This window comes from Lygodium microphyllum, chromosome 28, assembly GCF_053477565.2.
Source record: "Lygodium microphyllum isolate KBCC chromosome 28, Lygodium_microphyllum_v1.1.10, whole genome shotgun sequence".
NCBI lineage: Eukaryota > Viridiplantae > Streptophyta > Polypodiopsida > Schizaeales > Lygodiaceae > Lygodium > Lygodium microphyllum.
In genome coordinates, this window is record NC_141162.1 from 102976769 (window position 1) to 102998347 (window position 21579).

Genomic DNA, 21579 nt, shown 5'->3' on the forward strand with positions numbered 1-21579 from the left:
GAGAAGGAGCGAAAGAAGAAAGAAAAGGAAGATCTGGAGAGGGCTCGAAGGGAGTCAGTCAAGGATGAGGAGGAGAGAAAAAAGAAGACCGAAGAGGAGCTGAGAAGGAGGGAAGAGGAAGAAATAGAGCTGGCCACCCGTCGCTCAATCGAGGAGCAGCACAAAAGAGACGAGGAAGGCGCAGAGAGCCCGCGCCGAACAGAGGCACGTGGTTCCAGTACCAATGTGCTAGAAATCACGCCCCCGCCCCCAGCAGAAGGAAAAGGAAAGTAACCGATGATGCTAACTCCCCCCCTCTTCATACCTTCCATACCAGCCACTCCTATCATGACAACACCCACTGCCACCGCCACCCAAGGTTCCACCCCAAAAGTCGATGAGAGCAATGTGGTCACTTGGCTACAATTCCTAGTGGAACGGGAGCTAGTAAGATAAGCGGCCATGGCCACCCCAGCATCAGGAGTCAAAAGGGCAGCCACCACGGCTGATCTGGAGCCAAGGCCGAGCTGAAGAGGCAGAAAACAGAAGACGCTGTCACCACCACCACCGTGCCCCACCCCCCACCTCCAAGCAGGCTAATATGACGAATATGTTAAGGAGCTGCTATTGTAGTTAGAAAGGGCCAGGGAAGAAAGGAGAACAGCTGTGGAGGAGCTGGCAACAGAACGAGAATCACGAGCCGCTCTCCAGTTGGAGAGAACAAAGCAGATAACAGAATACCAAAGGGAGATTGTTGCACTCAGGGAGGAAGTCAGCAATAAGGATGTAGAGGAATTAAAGGCCTTGAAGGAATGCGACGCTGCTTGGGAAGGAAGGAGAAAAATCTTGATGGAGCGTCTCAACGGGGAAAGGGAGACCAATGCTCACCTGCGGCGCAAGAATGATCAGCTCTCTGCAGTCAACCTGAAAGCACAAAATCAGCTTGACAAGTTCAGAGAAGAGGCTGCAGAGCTGTGGACCAGTTAAGAGAAGAGCAGGTGCGAAGGATGCAGGTGAAGCTGGACCAGCTCAATGCACAGATCACCGATGAATGCCAGGAGTAGTCTCGCCTGCACCGTGAGCTCGAGGCCCAGCAGCAACAACTCATGGCTATGACCCTCCATCAGGGGGAGAGCCTGGAAGATATGGAAAAAAGAGAAAAAGAATTGGCTGATCACAATGAGGGGAGAATACGGGACTTGGCACGCCGGCTGGCCAAAGCCAAAGGAGATAGGGTGCTGGCTAAGAATCACGCAGAGACAACCCAGCAGAGCACGTGCGAAGGATGCAGGTGAAGCTGGACCAGCTCAATGCACAGATCACCGATGAATGCCAAGAGCAGTCCCGCCTGCACCATGAGCTCGAGGCCCAGCAGCAATAACTCATGGCTATGACCCTCCATCAGGGGGAGAGCCTGGAAGATATGGAAAAAAGAGAAAAAGAATGGGCTGATCACAATGAGGGGAGAATACGGGACTTGGCACGCCAGCTGGCCAAAGCCAAAGGAGATAGGGTGCTGGCTAAGAATCAGGCAGAGACAGCCCAGCTCTCCATGATAGCTCAGCAGCACACCTTCCTCAATACACTGCTCCACTCCACCAAACTGGAAGGAAACGAAGCCAATGATCAGCTATGTAGAAGAAGCTAACCATTGCACGCAGAGCTCTAACAGCAGGCTTGCACGTGCCACTGTAGCTAGGAGGCCCGCCGCAAAGCCTTGAGAAGCAAAGAAGATATCTTGCACAGGTAGGCCTGACAGCACAGGAAATAGACGAGACTCAGTTTCACAGAGGCGAAGGCACAAGAAGAAGTGCAAGCAGAAGGGGGTGAACCAGAGTTTGATCTAGGACCTCAGGAGGAGGAGTACGTCCCACCACCCCCTCAGCCACAACAAGAGGAATTGTAGCCCCCTAACACATCGATTGAGAGGAAATCAGCCCAGGCTAACTGCAGGAAAGAAATGGTAGAGAAGGCAAGGAAAAAGCTGAGTGTTAGACCTGTTCCAAGACAGCCTGCCCCTCTCCTACCGCACCCTCAAGATCCCCCTGCTGAATTCCATGCCGAATTGATTATCTGGGAACAACAGGAATGTAACCGTGACCCCTTCGACTTGAGCTTTGAGTTTCCCGCTACCTTGAACAGAGTAATGCCCATTCAATTTGTAAATGACGTCATCGCTATGGGTGCAAGGCTCAAGGCCAAGTGGCTAGCGGAGCGAGAGGCCAATCCAACTGCTTGGGGGGACCAAGGACCGCGAATTTTGGCAGGATAAAGTCCTCCAGGTGCCTAGATTGGTGGAAGGCTATAATTGCCAACCCACCTGGAGAAGACGCATTTTTTACGTCAACCTTGATGCGTGGATGGCATTTTGTAACACCCTCCCTTCTGAGAGAAACGACCCCACTTTCATGCCGTATCCTGGAAGGGTAGGGGTAATCTGTCCATCCATGACAGGTTCGACTTTTCCATTATCTATAACACCAATAGCACCTCCCATTAGGGACGTCCTTCTCTTTACCCTCCCTGATTTGTACAGCTCTATAGATAGATTTCTTAGCGAGTTCACCTCCTGTCCTGACCCCGCCTTCATAACCACTTGTAATTATCTTAGACTAATTAGGGTCCTAGTCCACCAAGATCCCGCACCTCAAGAATGCCACCTCCCACCCCTCTACTTCGACCCCAATGCCATAGATAGCAGCACCATGACTCGCCTCCTGATGCGCGCTTCTCTTTTGCCATCCTTCTATGTTGCACTGATCGAAGATATGAGCAATAGCAAATTCACCCATTGCAACCACCCCTTCCTTTCCACCACTACTCTCAAAACCCGCCTCAACCTCAAGGGCTACTTGTTGAGACGTAGATTCCTTAACAAGCCCCCCCGCCCTTTTCCATCTCCTACCTGCCACTCCGATGACGAGGAGTAAACTCTTGTCATGCCCTTGTATCACATGTATCCATGTATCAGCCTCTTTATATATATATATATTTTAAAAGGGTGAACTGGAAAGAAGAGATGACAACAAAGCATAGCGAAGCCACAGGATGCCTCTACCATTAACCAAAGGTAAGTGGTGAGACCTTCGCAAGATCTGCTTGCCACCCCCCCCCTTCGCCTTAACGTGCACCGTCGTCACTGCACCTAGGGTTCTACCTAGCCCCTTCCCCACTTCATGCTTAGGGCACATCAAGGGCATGAATTTCAGACCTGTCACTCTAAGGCCTGCACCACACCTCCAACGACACACTAACTGGGTTCTCAAGTGTGGGACATTACCAAGGGCTTGCCCAAGGTTAGACCCATCTCCCAGTTCCACTGCCACGAACACCATGCACTCCACGGAGAGGTAGACACACCCCTTAGGGAGTGCACAACTTTTCTTGCAGGTTATGTTCAAGTTTCAACAAATGGCTACTCCACTAAAGAGGATCACCCGCAGCATCCTTTAATCACCAAAACTTTTTCCATGTGCCACTGTCCAGCCATTTGCTTGCTGATGGCTACCAGAATTGAACCAAGTCACGATAGGTCTGCCATTGGCATAGATCTTGGAACCTCATCTTCCAAAGATGCATGCCCAACACCTCAAGATCTACGGATCGCTTATTGATTCCACAAGCTTGAAGACCTTCAACTCAAAGATGAAGACCTTCAACTCAAAGACAAAGATCTTCAAATCAAAGACACAAATTTTCAATGCAAACAGAGTTCAGGGGAGCTTCTCCAGAATAAATCCCTCCAATACCATCCTCTTAAGGGATCGCTTATTTCTTCAAGCGTTTCTGATACTCGAGGGACGACCGGCTACATAACGGGCGCCACAACAATGTGAAAGATATCGAGTATCTTCACGGAGCCTAAAGCACGCCGAAATCTCTCCTGGTCATCGTCCTTAAACTCCATCACCTGTCATTCACCCAACCACCTTGAAAGCAGTGTCATCCACCTACCCGTTCCGCCTAATAGCCGACCTAACTAGCCACTACGTCCCACCGCAGTGCCATGGGACTGGCACTTGGCTAGGAGGGGGGTAATGTTACCATGTTTCCCGCAGCACAGAGGAGCGAAAAATGAAAAAAAAAAGGAAACAGCAAAAAGGAGCAGGATAAAAGCAGAAAAAGGCGCCTTGACCGGTAACCAGTCCTCCCTAGAAAATTTAAATGCTCGGGCACGACCCCTAGAAAGCCTCGGTGTCACCCCGAGACAACAAAAGAGTAAAAGGACGCACCATTAAAATGTGGGAGCGCCCCCGAAACTTTGTAAAAGAGTGCCAGGCTGACTCCTGTGCAAAGTGTATGCATTAGTTGGGAATAGGATAAATTAGAATGGTGGAAAATGGGAAAAAGGGCCTAGGCTACGGCGACCATGTAAAAAAAGGGAAAAGGGGATGACCGCCCAAAAAAGGATTTGGGGCTTTGTATATAAAGTTGAAAAGTGAATGAGAAGCTCATTCTTTGGGGTGTGGCAAAAAGAGTCTTCTTCTTCCTCTCTTCTTCTCTCCTTCTTTCTTGTGTGTGCTCTTGAGAGAGGGAGTGTGAGAGTGTGAGGGAGTGAGTGTGTGTGGGAGTGAGGGATCAAGAGGGTGAAGCTCTTCACCATCTCCTCTTCCCTTCTTCTCTTCTCTACTCTTCTCTTCTCTTGCGCACGTGGCTATGGAGGATGGAGCTTGGAGATGGAGGAGGTTTGAGGATGCTTGAGCTAGCATCAAGAATCGTGGAGCTACCGAGTGCAAGAGAGAGGAGGGTACTTGATCAAGCATCAAGGTAAGCTCACTATACTCGTAGGATTGACCGCGCGTTGGCTAGGTGAGAGATAGCCATTAGAGCTCGCTTGGAATGCTTGAAACAAGAAGTGGTCTGTGGTTCTTGGCGGTTGTGCGAGAGCTCCCACACACTCTAGTCAGGTAACCATTTTTGTGCACATAATGTACTATTGCAAGGTAGGGGAGGTAGTTAAAACAATCCACTTCTTCATATCAAATGACAAGGTGCATGGCACATTGTTTGTATGGCATTGCTTCATGCTACATCATGGTTGGTTACAAAAAGAGTGTGTCACTCCTAAACAACATTGGGTGTGGTTCAGTGGTGTGGCCTTGTGATTTGAGGGAGTCATGCCTTTCTATTTTGTTGAAAGATATGGTGGATTGATAGGGATGGGGATGAGCTAGTTCTTCTTCAGATCAAGGCATGGCAAGGGAGAGCATGATGGCATAGGAGTAGTTGTGAAAAGAGCCTTGACCCATGAACAACTAGAACCTAATGGAGCTATTTTGGGGTGTGTACTAGACGCGGTTGCTTATTGCCAAGCCAACATGTCATAGGGAGCACATGCATCATATCCTTCAAAAGAAAGGGAATGTGCCCATGTGTGCTAGGAGGTTAAAGTGGGGAATGTGAATAGGGAGGTCAAGTGGAATTGTGCCCTTGCAACAAGAAACTTGGCATGCTTTTTTGATGCATGCATGCATGCAAGGTGGAATCATTGCATCAATAAATCTCACTTGCACCCTGCAGGTTATCATGTTTTGATGCCATTACCTAATGAGTTTGTGGCAAACTCTAAGCCAACAGATGAAGTTCTAGTAGATGAAGTCATTGGAGAGTCATTGGCTATGACCACTTCACATATGAAGGTCATCATGATGTGTTGAGTAGTGCTCTATGTGTTGGTGACACATTTGTAGTAAATCCAGATGCTTCAACCAATGTTGAGGATGTGGATTTCTACTTGGTCAAGTGTGTTGCAGCAAGGGAGAAGGTGGAGAAGGGGTACGCGATGAATGGAGCAATGGAATTGATAGAGGCTCATATGTTGTGCAAAGACTCCACTACAAGAAACTGGATGCATACAAATTTAAGCTAGGACCATAAGCAACCCATCATCCACCTGCTTTCACATCTAGTACGATGTATCAAAATACCTATGGAGCACATTCCAAGGAGAAGGCAAGTGTACACAATCACCCCAAAAAGCTATGAAGCAATTTGTAATAGCATGCCCTTCAGTTTTCAAGTTGTAACCTGAGGATTTTCAATATGCTTCTTATTGAAAATAATGTTATTTTCTCACAAAGTCAGTTATGTGTCTCTTGTGTGTATACATGGCTATGGTGTTTATCACAACCAATAGCACATAACTGCATTGTATGTTGGTTACAACTATCTTTACAATCTACATAAAGGTATGCCAACTAGCATATTGTTTATCCTAACTAGCTTACTAAATCTGTTTACCACCACTCAATATGCTAACATTTCATTCGTAGAATCTTTATAAGACTAAAGAGTAGGCCAACAGTAGACAAGGTATGGCCCAAAAGAATCAAATAGTACAAAATTTCATTGTTATGATCTAAAATGAAAGTTAGAATGGGTTTGGATCTTGAAAAGGCAATCCCATCATGATATTACAACATTCCATGACTGTACATAAATTTACAAATCTACAAAGATTCTTCAACTCGTAAGCTTGTTTGTGGTGCCCATGGCACGTGTAATTATGAGCCCATTTATGGTGTCCAAGGCACTTGTAATTATGAGTCCGTTAGTGTTGCACAGTGTGCATGTCTTCCTGCTTTTGTTCATCCTTTGATTTGTTCATTTTTCTTTCTTCTTCTTCTTCGTGCATCTGCTTCTCTAATCTTTCCCTCTCTAGCCTTTCCCTCTCATGCCTTTTAGCTTCTTTGTCAGCCTCCCTTTGTCTCCAATAGATGGCTGCACTCAACTTGGCTTCATCCCTTGCTGGGATATCTAATTCTAGCTTTCTAATAATGATTGTATTAGAAAACAAGTCTTGGCCGATATCAAACATGTAGTCAATTGTATACATTGCACGGTCCTTTGATTGTAGCCATAGAAATAGGGAATCAGTCAAATTTTCTCCCACGAACCATTGTCACTGCTCAACAATTTGGTGCTTTAACCTGGGAGTAATAAGCCAAGTTCCTTCATAGTTTTGGAATACTTTATATGTACTATCATCAATGATTAGAGTGCTTTCGGGCATGAACTAGAAAATCTCCCTATAAAAGAATCTCAAGTTCTTAAAGAACATGGGCTTATTACCTATCTGCAAAGGTTGGCCACTACAATGCTCCTGTGCAAGAACACTTGCCATGCTTGCTTGTTGCAATTTGAAAACACTATCTAGAATTGCATTCACTTTATGCTAGATGCTAGTGCTCCATATATACACATTGAAAAATTGGGGGTGCCAATCCAAAAATCTATGGCTATCTTTGCAACAAAAAACATACAACCTATCATTTATATAGTACTTTATCATTTCACTTGCATATGCAGGGTGTTGTTTGTTGCCTTACTAAGGCACTACAACACAATGGCAAAATCTAACTTGTGTAAGGCATTTAAATATTGTTTCTCTTCCCCTACATACAATAGAGGTATCGATTGAAGACATCATAATGGAAAAGAAAAATATACTAAACTATTGCACAAAAATATATTTATGCCCACAATAATTTCTCCATTATTAATATTCAAAGAGTTACATGCATAAGATGCACACACCAGCTTTGTAGCACTGTAGGATTTGGGTAGAACAAAGAACCAATTCAACATAGTTTCTTGCAATCTCGTGAGTAGATGGATTTCTTTTCACCTTTGGTGTATTTGGTTTTGTCCTCTAGTGTGCTCTTCAGGGCAGCACAAGTGTCATTTCCAACTTGTTTTGAAATCTATTCCAGGCCACCTTTCCTCTTCAACTTCCGATTTGTTTACAAAACCCAAGATAGGGCTAGTATCATCAGCATCCTCCACATTCTCCAAGCTATTAGTCCTCACAATTTCCTATTCACACTCCTGATTGTTTCCTCTAAAGCACTTACTACTTTCAGCTACAATGAGCTCAAGTAACCATGATGAAGTTGTCATCGCTCTTTGTTTATTTGCTATTAATGAAAATGCAAAGTTGGATTGTTAACACTACAATTTGCATACCCAAACTGCTAGTAAGAATTCTATGTGTGTTGGTTAAAATACTAAGTACTCTATCTAACATATTGTATTCTTATTAGCATACATGGCGGCATGCTAGTAAGCATTGCAAGTGTGCTAGTTAACATACACAATATGCTAGTTAGCATACCCAATATAATTTCTTGTATGCTTAGTATGCTAATTAGCATTCCATGTATGGTAGGTATGTTGAATATGCTAGCATTCATATTGTCTATACTAGCTAGCATGCCCAATATGCTAGTTAGCATATGATATCCTTGCTAGTATGCTCACTATGCTTATTAGAATTCCATGTATGCTAAGTATGGTATCTTGTCTATGTTAGCTAGCATAACCAATATCCATGTATGCTAACTAGCATACATAGTATGCTTGCTCATATGCTTAGTATGCTAATTAGCATACCATGTTTGCTAGCTATCACACCGTCTATGCTAGCTAGCATACCTAGTTATGTTAGGTATGCTGGTATGGCAATTAGCATGCTATGTATGCTAGCTATCATATGGGGTATGCTAGATAGCATACCCAATGTGCTAGTTAGCATACCAAATATGGTAGCTAGCATACTAGTTATGCTACTAAACATACACATGCTACATGTTAGCATACTATGTATTATATTTAGATGTTAGTTATCATATCTAAAATGCTAGTTAATACGCAAAGTATGTTGATTAGCATAGATGGCATGCTAGTCACCATTCCAAGTGTGCTAGAAAATATAGTTAATATGCTAGTTAGCATACCTAGGATGCCTACTTATATGTTTAGTATACCAATTATCATGCAATGTATGCTAGGTAGCATATTGAGTATGCTAGCTATAATATTGTATGTGCTAGCTAGCATACTAGTTATGCCATAGTAAACCTACATGGAAGGAAGGTGAAACTACCGAATGTGTAGAAATCAAGGCTGGATACCTACCATTTATGATTATCTTACCAGAGATTGGTGTGATTGGATGTCCTTGCCTTGTAAGCTTGCAATACCATTCTATTGGTATCCTCTATTGGTAGGTGGAAGCCCTACATTCAGTCCCAAGGGAGCATGCAGTTGCAAAGTAGAGAAGGTGATAGCTATGTTCACTTGGCAACTTGGCCATTGCAAGGATTTTTTGTACTTCAAGTGGCAAACCATAGCCAGTACATTGGTTGATCGCCATATCATCACGTACCCCTCCTATCCTTTTCATAAAAGTGTCCATAGCTAATTTACTAAGGGCAGTGGTTGGGGAAAAAGAGCCTTGCAGCATATTGCTTATATGCATGAGCAATTGCGGTTGACTTTCACATGCCTACAGTTTGGATTCCTACACCTCCACATCAGTCTACAAAACAAATACAAAAGGAGCATGGGAAGTACATAGGTTAGCTATGCACATGTACTAAACATAAGGTGCAAGTATGAAAATCATGAATGCTTACATGATGGTAGGTTATGCTAATGTCAATATCAATGAGGGTGTCCTCATTGTGAGGAAACCCAAACCATCACTTGTCTCTTTAAGTGTGTCTATTTTCACCTTGAGCTCCATTTTTTGCTTTGTATTCATCATGAAGCTTCTATCTCATAGCCATGACAATTGGACTAACCATCACATTGCTCGCTTTCAATACCCTTATAGGTTCCATCTCATGTTGTGCATTTATGAGAGAGTTAAAGGATTGTAATTGGTATTACACAAAATGCAGTTGCATCCGTAGCAATATGTATGAGCAGGTGATGCAGTTGCACTATAAGATTCCAACCAACATGGAGATCAACTTTGCACACACAAAGGGATTTGTAAAAGAATTCAGTCTTGCAAAAATTGCAAGTGGTTCATCCCATCACTACCAGCCATTAGGGTGCTAAGCGAGGGATAAAATAATTGTGTCACTTCAGTGATGACGGCTTTTGTCACTTAAGCGACGTAACCATCTTTTAAGCGCTAGTAGGAAAATTTTTAAATTTTCACATTGTTTAAGCGATGACATCTATCGCTTAGGAACCGTCGCTATGGACATCGCTTAAGTGACTAAGAGAAGCGACAACTTTTGCAATGTGTGTACACTGGATTTTGTCACTTAAGCGAGGATTGTTCTCCATCGCTTAAGGGATGCCCCATAGTAAAACAAAAAGCCAAATGTTTCTCTCATTTTTTATGATTGAAGCGAGGAGATCGAGACTGAGGGAAATCAATGAGATTCGAACCACTGCTTGCTTGCGTAGGAATGTAAGTTCTATATATATATATATATATATATATATATATATATATATATATATATATATATATATATATATATATATATATCTCTCTCTCTCTCTCTCTCTCTCTCTCTCTCTCTCTCTCTCTCTCTCTCTCTCTCTCTCTCTCTCTCTCTCTCCCATTGTCCATCAAAGCTTGCTCACTTGCTTAAAGATGATATTTTCCATTATGCTTTCTATGTTGCTATGGCCTACTGTTCTCACATCCTTTGGCCTAGACTTCAAAACTTGTCTTTCTAATAGTAAGTGATTGCAAAATGGTGGATTGGATGCATCTTGTATTATGCGACCAAGTTGAAGACATTGGATGGGCAAGCTTTCATGTAGCTCAATATCTCCTTGAACCCTACAAGTATCAATTTTTCTTCTTGCTTGAGCACCTATAACTTTGCTCCATATGACAACTTGCTTGGGTGGGCAAACATGTTCTCATGTGGATGGGAGTGCCATTCAAATGAGCGTGACAATAGATAGCTTGAAGTGAGTGCGAAGTTGTATGTGGCAAGGTATGAGGAGAACCTAATAATCTCCAAGCATTAGAACCTCCACAACTCTGCAATTATTGCAGATTACAAGCAATTGCATCATTGGCTCCATTTCAAGCTCGATTGGGCAGCTTACATGATCAATACTATCTTTGGTGAATGGACATGATGAATGGACATGGGTTACATTTCAAAGCTTAGGTCAACCCCTAACATCCTTCTTGGATTTTCAAATCCTATTATGTGTATTTCAAACACATAGAAAGACCAACCTTTTGGCCTTATATGATTTGAGCAGGCAGAGTAATGTGATATAGCATGTACAAAACATAGATAGGGACACCATAGATCCAAAAGATGAGTATAAAGATGCTCTCTCCAAACTCAAAATTCAACATAAGTAGCTTTCTTAGTTCTAGTTCATCCTTTTAAGATTAACTAAAACATCATCTTCTAAGACATCATAAAATTTAGCAACCAAACTTTGGAAGAAAAAAACTTAAAAATCCCTCTTATATCAGACTTTGAGGAAAGCTTGATGGATTGCTTTATGGGCTTGCGTATACAGAGAATTTAGTCAAACAAGGTAAGGATCTCACTTTGCATCTAGATGAGATTATGATACCATGTCAATCCAAGTATTTGATGCGAGTTGCTCCACAGCAGAGTTTGCCTTGTCAAGACTGTAGGCAATAGGTGCTGTAGTCAGCTCATTGATAATTCTCATAACATTCAAGCCAAGCATCCAATTTATCCATCATTTCGCAGAACTCTACATTTTGAGAAGTTCTCTTATAATCCATTTGGTCCTATCCTTGAAGCTGAATTCAAAGCATACATGATAGTATAGAACTATCTAGGAAGTATTTCCCACGTGACCTATAGCCACAAATTCACCTCAAAACTTGAGAAGTACTTATCCAAATGAGGTGTTTGTTGGCTCCGCTCAAAGAATATGCAACTTAGATGTATTAGTTTGATGTTAGATGTCAAATATCTAATTCCATAATAGATTTACCAAAACTTTTGACAGTAAAGCATCACCTTGTTTTGCCCTGTTATGAGCTTATTTAGACCTGCAAATCCCACTCCTTACTAATGGGAGCTTAGGAAACACTTAGGATAAGTGCAAACACTACTCAAGCACTTGTCTAACCCACAAGAACTCCATATTTCATCCAAATCCTATAAAGTGATATTTATAAATGAATCAATTGACTATGGTACATTGCGTATATTCCATCTCAACCTATGGAAGTCCAAGAAACAATGTAGACTCCATGATGACATTGAATCCTTCAAGACTTATTGATTAAGTGTCCATACTCTGTAGAAACTTGAATCTTCATAAAAATTCAAAGGTTTGACCATTCCCTACTATGTGGACAAAAGAAAAGGCCCAAGTGCTTGCCCCTTCTAAATAAACCTTCTAGAGATCAATATTGCCTTTGAATGCAATAGGAGTCTTTATTCTTGTTGAATACTTATTTATGCTAGTCCATGAAGTTATCCCAAGATTTGTGAAAGCTACAATGATGATGAAGAATCCAAAACCTCGATCAGCTTTAAGCTCTACTACTCTCCATGCATTCACAAGAAGGATGCTTGGAATGCTAAAGAAGTGATTCAATGTTGGTAAATAAATTGATGTTGAGGTTAATTCTCATTGTCAAGATCCCAAGAATGCCAAAAGCCCCTTGAATAGAGCCAACATTGACCAAAGTTTCAAGAAAAATTGATAGTACCCTTCTATCCAAGAGTTCAAGAAAAAAAGAATGCCATGAATCTTGGCAAGAAGCTTCAATCTTCAACCAATATTTGTTGTTGAGGCTTCATATAAAATCCTTGAGGTAAGATTAGCCAAAAGCCCCCTTGATTAAGTCAAGATTTGGCCAAAATTTTAAGAAAATACATTGTAGCCCTATTTACTCCATATCTAGGTTGAAATGAAACTTCAAGTGTAAAGAATGGCTAAGTGTAAATGAAAATACTTGAGGTTTCAAGAAGATTCATAGAGCTTAATGGAGTAAAAGCCCCATGAAATTCTTCAAGAAATTTGTAAATACTCACTATTTTCCATGATTGTGATCATGGACCTAGGGTTTTGAAAGATCATAAGCCCTTCAAGGAAGAAGAAACCTTTGATAGCACACTAAAATAAAGAAATATCTCATGCCAAGAAATATAAGAAATCATTGATGAAGCCATAGCCTTAACATGTTTAATATTGTTAAGTAAAAGGCACCATGAATACAAGACAAGAAACCATAGCCAAAGCTTGAGAATTAGTGAATGAGGGGCTATAGCATCAAAACATCCTCATGTTAAGAATGGCAAGGTATCCACCCCTTGGTCATGGTGGGGCGTGTAGCTCACCACCCCTTGATCAATGAGAGCTCAAATGGGTTTCATAGGTTTCATACTCGGGTAAGCTACTCATGAATATATGTGTGCATCACGTCACTAAAGTCTGAAAAAATGAGACTTTACGTTGCAATAACCACAGTCGACTGGCCCAAAAATAGGTTAATTCAACATGCAAACAATAAATACAGATTGTTGTAGCCAAAACACAGATCAGTAAGGGTCAAAATAGGTCCTCTGCCCTAAAATACGCCCAAAAATTGAAAAACAAAATAGGCAGATTGCAAAATACTAATGAAAGATGTAGGAAACAGGTCCAAATATTGTCACGCCTAGGTTGTAGATCAATCACAGCAATTATAATCAGGTTAGATCAGCAGTAGAAGATCGAAAAATCAACCTGAAATAGGAGAAAACAGCAAAAGCAAATCTAATCCAGAAATGTGAAACAATGTCAGAACCTAAAATCTGATACGATGTCAAAAGTGGATGCAGCGATGGAAACGTAGGCAACTCCTATAATAAACTCCTGAACACAAGGAAGAGAGAAAAGAGAAACACTGCAAAAGAAAGAAGAACATTGCACAAAGAACTCAAAAGAAATGAGATGCTCTGGAAATGGAATCCATATACCAAGACATGAGAAAGTACAGAAGCAAGGTGAGTCACTGGCTGTGGAGGCACTCGCACCTACTTCCTCTCTCCAAGAAATATTAGGTGATGAATGAAGGATGGTGAGGAGGGAGCCTGAGAATATATAGGCCAAATAAATGCCATAAAATATGGCTGGTCAACTAGCATTAAATGCTGGTCGACTAGTCTCATAAAATGCTAAATCACAATAAATGATGGCAAATAAAATGCCTAAAATACCTATGGTGCCCAGCCTACTGTACCACATGCATAGACTCAACCATAAACTGACTAATGTGCATAGACTCAACCATGAACCCATATACTATGATCAATTGAAGGGGCATCCTTGGAGGGTAACCAAATGGTAGCCAAATGTCAAGTGATCGATTTCCTCCTCGTTTGTGTCTGTAGTATCGGGGTGTGGATCATTGTCATTTTGAACATCAACAAGGTCATCGTGATTGAAAAGAAGAATTCTATGACTTTCTCACGTTGATGCACCTACATCGGAAGGCATGGTCGTTTCACCCTGATCATCAGCTACTATGTCTGTTCCATCAAACAACTGTTGACCTCTAGGAGGTTGGACATGCACAACTTGCCACCATGGATGAGCATATAAGTTCTTGTAGAGAAATGCTTGTTCAACATGAGCTGGCAAAATATATGGCTCCTTTGAAGTCTGTATTAACTTGGAGGAATTGACAAACCAAAATTTGGATGGCTTTTGTCTCATTGTGTCATTACTACCTTTGTACTCTACTCAAAACCAATCCACCTTCAAAACCACCTATCCAAATGTGTGAATTGAAACTTTAGAATTATGTATAAATTCAAGAAGTCTAGATGTCACATATATAAGCCATTGTTTATTTAAAAAATAATAATGAAAGTAAGAAAGATTAGTCACACACCATAGGTTCATGTCGCTCCTCGGTTGTTGGCACTTGATCATAAATACTGTACTACATTTGATGTGAATGGCACTCCTGTCGTGGCCTCTGATACGTGTCGACAATGGTCACACCAACATATCACATGCTCCTCGTAGTAGAAATCATAACATGCAGGTCCATGTGCAGCATTGGAACTCTGTCCACCCTAGCCATCACTGATTGAAGGTGGCGGTGTATCCTCTTACCTGTCCGAATATGCTTATTAAGTACCACAAAAATGTGAGACAATTATTGAACGATCAATCAAACCCTAAAACCACAAAACTAGTAAAACAACAAAATATAACAGAATCTTTGATATCTTATAGTGCTTATTCTGTGAGAAATAAATTATATATATATATATATATATATATGTATTTATTTATTTATATTTATATATATATATATATATATACACTCCTTTTTTTTGTCTCCACCATACAATAGTACCTGTTTTTCCCACACTAAAATAAGCATCAATTGATATTATGGAATCAATGCTCACTTTAGTGTGCAAAAAGCAGGTGCTACTATATGGTGGAGACAAACAAAAGGAAGGCTAAAATGTGCATGGAGACATGGCAACACTTTTGTAGGGAGAGACGCCTATGGACCAGCTTTCCTCTGTAGAGGGTATGTGCAATAAATAAATTACATTTAAATTATTATGATTTTTTTTAGATGTATTATAACTACTCTCTAAACTATGCAATTCTAATTTTTAAAATTTATGTAGGAGGCTGCACATATATGAGTAGCAACAAGTCACACGTCTAGACTAGGCCAAATGGGACAGGCTGGGCTAGTTAAATTTAGACTTTTATAGATAATATTAACAAGTTAAGAAATCAATATGCATTTGGTTTTGTTCAATGCAGACCAAAGACTATGGTTGTGCACAGAGCAGGAGACGAAGTACACAACATATCACGGATACCGAGCCTTTTGCGCAACTCTTCACGACAGAGTGGATCCACTTGTGAGTATCACTGTTATATTTTTTTACTTTTTTTCAAGCTAGATGTAATATGTTCTTAACACATTTCACTAACTACATGTTCGTGTTTGATTTCACTAACTAATATAGGAGCAACATGGAGAGACTGATATGGCAAAGGTGGCGACACAGGAGGTCGAGGGGTGACGTCGAGAGATTGAGAGGGGCAGTGATGGTGATGGCGGCGGTGATGGCGGTGGTGATGGTGGTGGGTAGAAATGGTGGCGATGGCAGCAATAGTGAGACAGAGGGCTCATCTGGGTCTACGGTGCATAGAGACTTCAGTTAGGGTTTTTTGAGTTAACGTTATTAGTCATTTTTCCATAGATTTATTCATACATTTTGTAGATGGGAGGGATGACATGACCTATATTTTTTGTATGCACACACTTGTACATGTTTATTGATGATATACCTTGACGTATGTTCGTCTATTTTGTATATAGGAGGGATGATGTTACTACACTTAGACATGTATGCTTTGCATGTACACATTTGTAGAAACTTCTTGATGATATACATTGACCTTTGTTGGTTTCATATTTGGATTTGTTTATTATTGAGTAGTCAATTGTTTGTTGGCAAGTTAGCAAGTATATATTTGGATTTGTTTATTGTTAAGTAGTATATATTCGAAAGTATCAAGTTCTATTCCAAAGTACCAAGCTAATAAAGTTAGACATTTAGCTAATAAAGTTTCAAAATACATGGTTCCCTAAGAGTATTTGGTCCAAAAGTATCGAGTTCCGAAGTACGTTATCCCCAAGTGGCAAGCTTATAGAGTTAGACATGTTAACAAGTTTGTGGGTCCATGTTAGGCTCTAACATCAACAAGTTTGTGGTTTCCACGTTTTTCTATTGTATCAGTTCCAAAGTACGTGATTCCATAAGAGTATCTGGTTTCAAAGTATCAAGTTTCGAAGCATCTCTTTCGTTGGCACCAAGATAATGACGTTAGATACTTGGGTCAAGACATCGCAAAATCTCTCTCCTGCATTGAAGTTTCTACTTGTCTTATTTTCATGTTATGCTCTAATGTTAACAACTTTCTAGTAACAAGTTCGTGGTTTCTATGTTTTTTGCTGAGATACCAAATTCAACACTATGCGTCAACTTGTCCTCAAGTACCAATCTCTATTGTACTGAGTATCACAGTACGTGATTCCATAAGAGTACTTGGTTTTATGGTACCAATTTCGAAGTACCTATTTCATTGGTACCAAGCTAGTGAAGTTGGACATTTGGGTCGAGACCTCACAAAATCCCTCTCTTGGGTTGAAGTTTCTACTCATCTTATTTTCATGTTGTGCTCTAACGTTAACAACTTTTTGGTTTTCCATGTTAAGCTCTGATGTGAACAAGCTTGTGGTTTTCATGTTTTCACTGAGGTACCAAATTCAACACTATACGTCAACTCGTCCCCAAGTACCAAGATCTATTGTACCAAGTATCAAAGTACGTGGTTCCATAAGAGTACCTGGTTTTATATTAACAAGTTTCAAAGTACCTCTTTCATTGGCATCAAGCTAATGAAGTTAGACATATGGCTCAAGACCTCGCAAAATCCCTCTCCTTGTTGCTTTCTACTCATCTTATTTCCATGTTATACTCTAACATTAATAACTTTCCGATTTTCCATGTTAGGCTCTAACGTCAACAAGTTCGTGATTTCCATGTTTTTCACTGAGGTACCAAATTCAACACTACACATCAACTCATTCCCAAGTACGAAGATCTATTCTACCAAGTATCAAAGTACATGGTTTTATAAGAGTACCTAGTTTTTAAGTATCAAGTTCCGAAGTACCTATTTCTTTGGTTCCAAGCTAATGAAGTTAGACATTTGGGGTTGAGACCTACCAAATTTCTCTCTTGGGTTGAAGTCCCTATCCATTTTGTTTCAATGTTAGGCTCTAGTATTGACAAGTTGGTGGTTTCCATGTTATTCACCGAGGTATTGAATTTAGCACTACGTGTCAACTCGTTCCCAAGTACCAAGGTCAAATGCGTGAAGTTCAAAAGTTTGTGGCTTTATAAGAGTATGAATCTTTGTATCGTTGATAATATAACTAATTATACCCAGTTAAAAGTAATGGCCCAGATCAGAAAATCGGGATTGATTGGGACTTCAGCCTCGATGTACGTGCTAGGTGTAGTTTTTAGATTAGTTGCTTATGTGTACCAAGAAGATAGTCTATCAACAACTTCATAGTCCCAGATGTTGGCAAGCTAATGGCCCCAGTCTAAAATTGACATGTTGCTCTCTTTGTATAATATCGCACCTGAGTATTGTTACACATGATGTTGTTGGTGCTAGTTTTTCCAACATAACTTCTTTACTTAAAGAAGACATTATATTCATAATTCTAGATGTGGATTTGGTAGTGCAAGAAATCCCTTCCTTTTGTGAGAGGCATTCTATTTTTTATTTTGAAAATTGGGTTCTACGATTGCACAAGTATAGGCACATCATGATCATTGGCAAGCCTATCTAGGTGGGAATTAAGCTAATCTTCCAATAGAAACACTTCCATCCATTCTTTAAGGGCTCATGGTTGGATGCCATTTGGATTACTATGCCATAGCTCTAGTCCACAAAACCTAACTCTAGAGTTGATACCTTTGCTTCTAGGCAAAGCACAACTTCGAATAGTCTCACTTAATAATGGTTTGGGCATTTATCAAAGTAATATTTCTTAGAAAAGTAAAATATTTTCAAGCTAATTCAAGACTTCATGGTAATTCTCATTTCTCTCTCTATGTACATGTATATGTATTAAGACTTATGATCATTAAAATAAGTACAAAAAATTATTTTTCACCTAATTCAATGATAGTATTCTTAAAATTATCAATAAAATAAGTACAAAAACTCATTTATCATCCTATTTAATGGTTCTATTTTAAAAATTATCAATAAGATAGAGATAGTTGTTTACCACAATCCATGTTCGTGTTCGATCAGTCCGAAAATTTTGGAGCAAATCACCTATGAATAAATTGGACTGAAGTACATAATGTCTAGAGTGACCGCAAGGAAAGGAATTATGTCCACACACACCCACACACACAGGAGAAAGACAGCCAAGAGTGTGCGCGACAGAGAGAGATGCCACAGAGAGAGAGAGAGAGAGAGAGAGAGAGAGTGTGTGTGTGTGTGTGTGTGTGTGTGCAAGGGGGAGAGAGGGAGAGATGCACCAGATCAGATCTAAAGAGCAAGAAACAAAGAGAAACATAGAGGAAAAGAGCATTCGGGTTTGTTTGCAAGATGCCATCATTTAAGCGATGAGGAACTCGTCGCTTAAGCGACGCACCATCGCTTAAGCAATGGTCAAAAATTTCCAATCCTTTTATCGCTTATGTGACGCAAAAGTGATGCATTTCTGTTACTTATAGCCTCGAATTTATCGTCGTATAAACAATGTACAGTTGCCAAGCTATTTGCGGCGTGCTCGTGTATCGCCTATGTGATGATAATTTCTCGCTTTTTGCCTCGCTATAGGGGGTCATTGTAGTAGTGCATGAAGTTCAATTGGGCTAAGCTCATTGTCCAATATTTGTAAGATCTTTGAGACAAGGGCTACTACGAGGGCCATTTTGAAAAGTGGAGGATGCATAATTCCTAGCATTTATGTCTGATAATTGAGGACACGTCTACTGAAATGTGGGAGGACAACTTAGGTTGAGTAGGTACGAGTATTGCAAAAGCTACAAAGGCCACACCCATGTCTCATCACAACACTCACCGAGGGGCAAAAAGCCTTTCATATTTTAACTTGGAGGATTTGTGGTGCATAAAGGCAACCATCGTTCATCTTAGAACACAACTACAAGAACATGGATTGAGAAGTCCATCCTCAAGAGAGATCACCCTAAGTTTCTCTCGAGATGAGGACTTCTCAATTTCTCTAAGGGGAAGAGAATGTAATAGTCCCAATGAAATATATATGATTTTTCCCAATCTCATATAATATCTTAGGTTATTGATTTTTTTGAAAACAAATGTAGGCTTGCAATACCAATGACCATTTGTGCATAAGGAGCATGCAAGTTTTATTACATCCAAATTGGCCTGAAATAACACACCAAACTTAGTTTCACGAATCTGCATGGGAACGGGGGGCAAAAATACATAAGGTTAAAAACCTTATGAAATAGAGAAGTAAAGAATGAATTAATGGGCACTAAACTATTCCACATCATTGAGGCACTCCTACTTCACCAGTCTGGGATCAACATTGTCCATGGAGAGGCCATGAGTGACATTGACATCTTTTGCATTAATACAAAATTTTTCATGCACTGGGATGTTCACATTGGGAGCTTTCCATCCGCTTGCATACATGCAATAAGAAATTAGCAAAAACCAAAAGGTTACATGGTCAAGAAAATATGATCCAAAGGCTGTACATGGCAAAGGGAAAATCTAGTGCTCATTGGGGAACCAATATGTATCTAATCAAACTATATGAAGGGGATACTAAAACACACACACACACACACACAAGGGGAGAGAGAGAGAGAGAGAGAGAGAGAGAGAGAGAGAGAGAGAGAGAGAGAGAGAGAGAGAGAGAGAGAGAGAGAGAGAGAGAGAGAGAGAGAGAGAGAACTTGAGTCATTGTTCCTTTTCCTTGCATGTATGAATTGTGACATTGGGGATCCTTGGGAATCAGACAACTTCACTCTTTTTCGGAGTAGAGGAGAAGCAGTAGCAGGTTTGGCCTTAGACTTCCTTCTTGGTGGATGGTCAAGAGAGTCCTCAAAGGTGGCTCTCTCATCGAACGAGCTTTTTTGCTCCTATGCAACCTACTGAGTAGTGACTAAAGTGGGATTTGCAGAGCACATTTGCGTCCCCCCTCTCTCTTGCATGTGACCCCCACACCCCCTTCCCTTCATCCTTCATGATTACACCACAACACCATATTAGAGAACTTGGGAATTTCCCATTCAAATAAGGAGTAAAGATTTGGCCATGTGGCTAAATCTCAACCCATGCTTCAAAGTGGGACTTGGAAAGACAACCTATATGGTGATTAGGATAGACTCCACTTTCAAGTAAGGGGACAAGATTTGATCAAGTGGCTAAATATTAACTATATTGGGAATTCCCAAACTATACGAGAACTCCCAAATTCCCTAATATAGTGTTAGGTGGAAATGAAACTCAGACTAGTGATAGCCTACATGCAGCCCAATTTTTTAAAAACATATATACATTCCATGATGGTGGCGCACTCATTTGATATTCTTATGCTTACAAGATGTGCTTGTTAGCATACATGCTAACTAGCGTGAAAAGCGTAACACGTTAACATGTTTTCACCCTTGAGTCTTTTGCATTTGTACTCTAATGAATCTTTCTTTTCTTTGCTTACATCCTCAGCATTCTAGTCTTCTATGTATGGGACTATGTTGTACTTCTCTTTGCTAATCACCAAGGTGGACATTGTTGTAAGGATCACCAGAAGGTTGATCACATTAGAGTTTGAATTCATCCTTTGAAAGGAAAAGACTTGGTGCCTATTCAGATTTGAGGGCTTCATGAATACCATTCTCCATTAGGGGGATGTAAATACCATTCTCAATCGAAACATAAGATCTCGTTATTTTTAAAAGAATTTGAGGATTAGAAAACAAGATTTCTTGGCCTGTATCATTAGGCTTGTTGTAGTGCTGTCATGCTTCAACCAGGTAACAACTCTATTTAGTTATAACCATAGAGTATACCAAGCCGGCTTGATTGAAGAGAGACGTGGCCAACAAGGGCATCACCTCGTGGTTAACCCCGAGGGCCTTACGACACAGAAGCTTTGACAATTGAGGCTTTTTTTAGCGGAGAGAATGGTTAATGTGGCCGGCAGAATAGACACTAGACACCCCTTACATACACCCATAAACAGGAGATGTTTCCGCACCTTGCTTCTCTTCTTCATCTGGG

General features: G+C 40.7%; 1 pseudogene; it reads left to right on the plus strand.

The window, feature by feature from the left end:
- Window positions 1-5447: 5447 nt before the first annotated feature.
- Window positions 5448-6010, plus strand: LOC148011818 (uncharacterized; annotated as a pseudogene).
- The last annotated feature ends 15569 nt before the right edge of the window (window positions 6011-21579 follow it).